This window comes from Lactuca serriola, chromosome 1, assembly GCF_051521515.1.
Source record: "Lactuca serriola cultivar US96UC23 chromosome 1, Lser_US96UC23_V15, whole genome shotgun sequence".
In the NCBI taxonomy this organism is placed as follows: Eukaryota; Viridiplantae; Streptophyta; class Magnoliopsida; order Asterales; family Asteraceae; genus Lactuca; species Lactuca serriola.
Genome location: NC_136408.1, coordinates 251244767 through 251251691, shown reverse-complemented (window position 1 = coordinate 251251691; position 6925 = coordinate 251244767).

Here is a 6925-nt window from a genome sequence, read left to right as displayed (position 1 = left end):
AAATAGATATTTTCATCCCTAGATTTAACCAGCTCCAACTCCTTCTGCTCAATCCACATTCTTCGCTCCTCACTCTTGGATGATACCCTGCTTATCTGGTCAGTCAGATTAGAATTCGTGACACGTGTTTGAGTTAAACAACTATCTAGATTTGAAATTCTTGAATTCAAGTTATTTAATTCTTTTTCATATGATGTTTGTGGAATTTTAAATGAAACAAAAATGGATTGTACCTTCTTGATCAGTTCATCTAGTTCACTGATCTGCACACTGAGAGGCTTCACTGTAAAGCACATGTCCTCTCGCTCCTTAGCCACTTCGTTTCCACCATCAGTGTTGTATCCCTTCATCTAGGATACATCTGTCACCATCAAACATCTTCCACTAGCATCACCACTCTTCACCACATAAGCCTTTCCATGAGTAGGCTTTCTCACTTCATCATCTTCTGAGTCAGTCGACCACACCTGTACACCACCGAACTCATCATCATCTACCGAATCCTGCACAACAAGAGCATTCATAGAGGGATTAGTAGTAGCTTTCTTCCTTTTAATCTCCTCCAGTCTTTTCAGGAGACTTGCTTCTTCATCCTTCTCCTCATCTTTCTCTGCCATTTTCTTCAACACGCAATCTTTTGTGTAGTGATTTTTCCCTCCACAATAAAAACAGCTGACACCAGAATCAGCTTCACCCTTCGCTTCTTTCTTTGGTTCTTCAACCTTTGGCTACTCTTTCACTTTTTCAGAGCTGTAGCTTCCCTGCCAATTTCGGTTCTTGTTGGTATGGAACTTCTTCTTGATGAACCTCCTAGGATTTGACACCATCATTGCATAATCTTCAGATGTCAGATCGTAGTCTCCCAGATTCAGATCTTCTTCTTCTTCTGCTGCACTCTTACCTTTAGACAAAAGGGACAAAGACCCCAAGTTTGAAACCACGCTCTTCTCTTGTAGCACAATTTTTTCCTGGGATTTTAGGATCCCCACCAGTTTCGCCAAAGAATATGATTTGAACTGCTCATGCGCTTTAACCGTCGACACAACCGCCCTCCATTCGGGTCTTAGGCCATTTAAGAAAGTGACCATCTGTTCGATGAGCTTTCTTTCTATGTCATGTTTGATCATCTTACTGAGAAGATGATTGAACCGATCGAATGTTTGTGTAACAACCTCCTCTGGCTTCTGCTTAAACTCTCCAAATTCAGAGAGAAGTAGGGTCTGAATCGAGGGCTCCAGATCTTCATCTGTGGAATACAGCTCTCGCAGCCGATCCCAGATTTCCTTTGCTGTACCACAAGAACTTACTAACCGAAATGTGTCGGATTGAAGGGCGAATCGAATTAGTCTCAATGCCTTAATGTTGCATTGGAACTTCTCTTTTTCGTCCTGAGCGACGTCCTTCACATCTTTTAATAGATCATTGTACTCCTTCTGAGTTTTAATGATTCTTGAAGTGCTTGAGTGAACGAAGGGGCCAACTGTGATAGCTTCCCATATCAGATACCTGTTATCTTCCGATCCAATAACGTAATCTTCAAAATGGTGTGTCCACACTTCATAGTCTTGAGTGTAGAGGATTGGGATCTTGGTTGTTGATCTGATGCTGTTAGAGATGTTGATGGGATTGGATTGAGAATCATCCATGCTTGATCGTTTAACATGTTATAAGATCAGACTTTGTAATACGTAATATTAGGGCAAGATGAATAATTAATGAGATACGTCAATTATGGAGTGACGGCTCAATAAATATCAATGAATGCGGAATGAACCCAAATCACTTCTTTCACAGAAGAGATGTGTATGAATTACATAGTCTCCTGCTCTGATACGAATTGATGAGTTGAAAAACTCTTTGATCGTTTAGATCTCACACAGGTTAATCAGAATAATACAAACAGAATAACAAACAAGAGAATGAATCAATAATGAGCTGAATGATTCAATAGGTTCAAGCCTCAGCAAAGCTCGATGAAGAACTTCCACTGTAGAGGCTTTTAGGGTTACAATCGATAAAACTATAATCGCTATAAATGATCGACTAAAAAAACTTTCTACGTACAAAGATGCATGCAAGAATCTATAAATACTAAACCTTAGTAATTAAATCACAGATGGACAAGCCCAATCCGGATACAAAATTGGACTATGGACCGAGCCCAAGATGCAAAAAATAATGGACCATACACAGTAGGTTAGACAGAGGTTACTAACGGCTCAGAGTCGTCAGAAGAGTTATGCGGATTGGCGACGATCCGAGGTGGAGTTCCAGGTGGGGGACTTCGTACTCTTGAAAGTATCTCCTTGGAAAGGAGTGATCCGATTCAGGAAGAGGGGCAAGCTGGGGCCCCGGTACATCGGTCCATTCAGGGCGACCGCGAGGGTGGGCAAGGTATCATATCGGTTAGAGCTACCCACAGAGTTGAGCCAGATTCATGATGCCTTCCACGTGTCTCAGTTGAGGAAGTGTATAGCCGATGAGTCGGCGGTGGTACCTCTGGAGGATATTCAGGTAGATGCGAGCCTGAATTACGCTGAGAGACCAATCGCAATCCGTGATTGGAAGATCAAGGTTCTGAGGAACATGGAAGTGCCTCTGGTGCAGGTCCAGTGGCAACATCGGAAAGGGTCCGATCTGACCTGAGAGCCAGAGTTGGAGATGTGGGAGCAACACCCAGAGCTGTTTGTCGAGCAAGACTTAGAGGGCGAAGTATGATTCTACTGGGAGATAATTGTAACATCTGGATTCCCAGGTATCTCATTTTAAGTATTTATATTGAATATTAGAGAGGGACTCAGCGAGTAGGCGCTCAGACTCGCCGAGTGGGATCGCGCATGTGTTGGTTTGATTTAATGGAGGACTCGACGAGTCCATAAGTGGACTTGGCGATTCCATGTTGTTTAATGAAACCCTAAATTCTCGGGTTTGGGACCTATTTAAAGACCCTTATAGCCACCATTTGCGGCTACCAGACCCATGAGAGAAACCCTAATAGTGCTTGAGCATTTGTGAAGGAGAAGAAGCCATTATTGGATCTTAGTGGGTTTGTTTTTCAAGAAGAAGTTGATTCTAGCTTAGAGGAGGCCAAGGAGGTTGCTTATTTGAGGATTGCAAGCTAAGGACATCATCCTTGAAGTAGCATATCGATCCTTTTTCTTTTTTGTGAAAGAATCCATGGATCTAGGGTTTTCTATACCCTTTATTGGGTTGATTTGTTGGGAATAAGGTCCCTTATCATGTTTAGATATCAGATATGGATCCATAGAGGTCCAGAGAACTTATTCCATCTTGATTTATGAAGAGTTATGGAAGAAATGGACTTAGGATGTTGTATTTGGGGCTAAATCATCAAGTAATGTCATTTGGACGTTGCATGAGTATCAAGTTCGAACCTTTGCGTGTTTATTGAGCTTACCTTTGCGTGTTTATTGAGCTTGGGAAGATTAGATTTATGGATTAGAGGAACAGATCTGACCTCAAAAGGTCATTTGAGTGTGAGCATGGAATAAACTCGTCGAGTCCATGAGTGGACTCGTCGAGTCGAGTCGGGGTTGCGCCGTGATTCGTGACAGGTGTAAATCATCGAGTGGAAGAAAGACTCAACGAGCCAAGAGAGTCAGAAAGGATTCAGAGGACCCGCTTGGACTCGCCGAGTCATCTTTGTGCACTCGACGAGTCGGGTCAAAGTTGACCGTTGACTTTAGGGTTTTGGTCAAGACTGATTCAGGAGAGTTCAGGGAAGGGTAGAATGGATTTCTACCCAGTATAGATAGGGGTGCAAATGAGCCAAGCTACTCAAGATCGAATTGTTAAAAGCTCGACTCGAGATCAATTTTAAACGAGCCCGATCCGAGCTCGAGCTTAATATTAGGCTTAATTATTAAACAAGCTCAAGATCGAGCCTCTGTTAGCTGGCTCGAATAAGCTCGCAAGCTTAAACGAGCCTACATATATATAATAAAAAAATTATTTTTATTTTTATATATTAAAATAAATAGTAATTTAATAAATACCATTTTAGGAAATTAGAGTATATCGTATACGAGCCGAGCCCAAACCGAGCTCGAGCCCATACAATTCTTATCGAGCCGAGCTCGAGCTCGAGCCTATAAATAGTTAAACGAGCCGAGGGCGAGCCTAGTCAGGCTCGAGCTCGGCTCGACTCGTTTGCAGCCCTAAGTAGAGATGAGATCATGGGAGAGTATTGATCGGGAATGTGATTTGAATAATAGGAGGCTAGGTTGGGACGTTGAGCACGAGAGTTTATCCAACTTCATTGAGGTGAGTCTTCTCACTATACTATACCTGGAAGGGTACCTATGTGTGACTGGAAAGTCTTGTATGATATGATGTGTGTGCTACATGCAGTTATGTGATATGTATGTGCTATGTATGTTATGTATGATAATGACCGGAAGGTTAAGATGATATTATGTATGTGCTATGTATGTTACGTATGGTAAGGACCGGAAGGTCAAAATGATATGGACCGGAAGGTCAAGAGAGTACGGACCGGAAGGTCGACATGGGTAGGACCGGAAGGTCTAGCGGGATTTGGGACGGAAGTCCCCTGAGACACATGGATCGGAAGATCCTACAGAGTTATGGCCTGGAAAGGCGTATGTGGGGTATGTGGTATTTTGGGGAACTCACTAAGCTTTTATGCTTACAGTTGTTATGTTATGTGTTTCAGGTACGAACGAGGATCGCGGGAAGGCGCCGACATGATCCGTACACACTTATAGAGTTTATGATATTGAGATCTAGGGACATGTTTTGCTATGTTACAGTGGACACATTATGTTTTTATGATTATCGTGTGAATGAAAGTATGTTTTAAAAAATGAAAAATTGTTTTGAAAAATTATGTCGTTACAACTTCCGTCCCAAATCCCGGTAGACCTTTTGGTCCTACCCATGTCGACCTTCCGGTCCGTACCCTCTTGACCTTCCGGTCCATATCATCTTGACCTTCCGGTCCTTACCATACATAACATACATAATATCATCTTAACCTTCCGGTCATTATCATACATAGCACATACATATCACATAACCGCATATAGCACATACATCATATCATACAAGACCTTCCAGTCACACATAGGTACCCTTACAGGTGCAGTATAGTGAGAAGACTCACCTCAATGAAGTCGGATAAACTCTCGTGCTCAACGTCCCAACCTAGCCTCCTCCTATTATTCAAATAACATTCCCGATTAATACTCTCCCACTATCTCATCTCTACTGGGTAGAAGGCCATTCTACCCTTCCCTGAACTCTCCTGAATCAGTCTTGACCAGAACCCTAAAGTCAATGAAAGTCAACGGTCATCTTTGACCCGACTCGTCGAGTGCACAAAGGTGAGTCGGCAAGTCTAAGCGGGTCCTCTGAATCCTTTCTGACTCTCTTGGCTCATTGAGTCTTTCTTCCACTCGACGAGTTACACCTGTCACGAATCGCGGGGCAACCCCGACTCGACTCATCGAGTCCACTCATGGAATCGGCTAGTTCATTCCATGATCACACTTAAATGACCTTCTGAGGTCAGATCTATTCCTCTAATCCATAGATCTAACCTTCCCAAGCTCAATAAACACGAAAAGGTTCGAACTTGATACTCATGCAACGTCCAAATGACACTACTTGATGATTTAGCCCCAAATACAACATCCTAAGTCCATTTCTTCCATAACTCCTCATAAATCAAGATGGAATAAGTTTTATGGACCACTATGGATCCAGATCTGATATCTAAATATGATAAGGGACCATATTCCCAACAAATGAACCCAATAAAGGGTATAGAAAACCCTAGATCCATGGATTCTTTCACAAAATAGAAAAAGGATCGATATGCTACCTCAAGGATGATGTCCTTAGCTTGCAAACCACAAATAAGCAACCTCCTTGGCCTCCTCTAAGCTGGAATCAACTTCTTCTTGCAAAACAAACCAACAAAGGTACAATAATGGCTTCTTCTCCCTCACAAACGATCAAGCACTATTAGGGTTTCTCTCAAGGGTCTGGTAGCCGCAAATGGTGGCTATAAGGGTCTTTAAATAGATCCCAAACCCAAGAAATTAGGGTTACATTAAACAGCTAGACTCATCGAGTCCACTTATGGACTCGCCGAGTCCTACATTAAATCAAACCAACACATGCGCGATCCCACTCGGCGACTCTGAGCGCCTATTCGCTAAGTCCCTCTCTAATATTCAATATAAATACGTAAAATGAGATACCTGGGAATCCGGATGTTACAATTCTCCCCTGCTAGAATCAGACTTCGCCGTCGAAGTCCTGCTCGGCAAACAGCTCTGGGTGCTGCTCCCGCGTCTCCAACTCCGGCTCCCAGGTCAGCTCGGACCCTTTCCGATGTTGCCACTGGACCTGAACCAAAGGCACTTCCATGTTCCTTAGAACCTTGATCTTCTGATCTCGGATCACGATTGGTCTCTCAGCGTAATTCAGGCTCGCATCTACCTGAATATCCTCCAGAGGTACCACCGTCCTCTCGTCGGCTATACACTTCCTCAACTGAGACACGTGGAAGGTATCATGAATCTGGCTCAACTCCGTATGTAGCTCTAACCGATATGATACCTTGCCCACCCTCGCAGTACCCTGAATGGACCGATGTACCGGGGCCCCAGCTTGCTCCTCTTCCTGAATCGGATCACTCCTTTCCAAGGAGATACTTTCAAGAGTACGAAGTCCCCCACCTGGAACTCCACCTCGGATCGTCGCTGATCCGCATAAATCTTCTAACAACTCTGAGCCGTCAGTAACCTCTGTCAAACCTGATGTATCTGCTCTATCGTCTGAAGTACTATCTCAGTGCTACCCGTCACACGCTGCCCTACCTCTCCCCAACAAATGGGAGTCCGACACCTCCTCCCATACAACAGCTCGAAGGGAG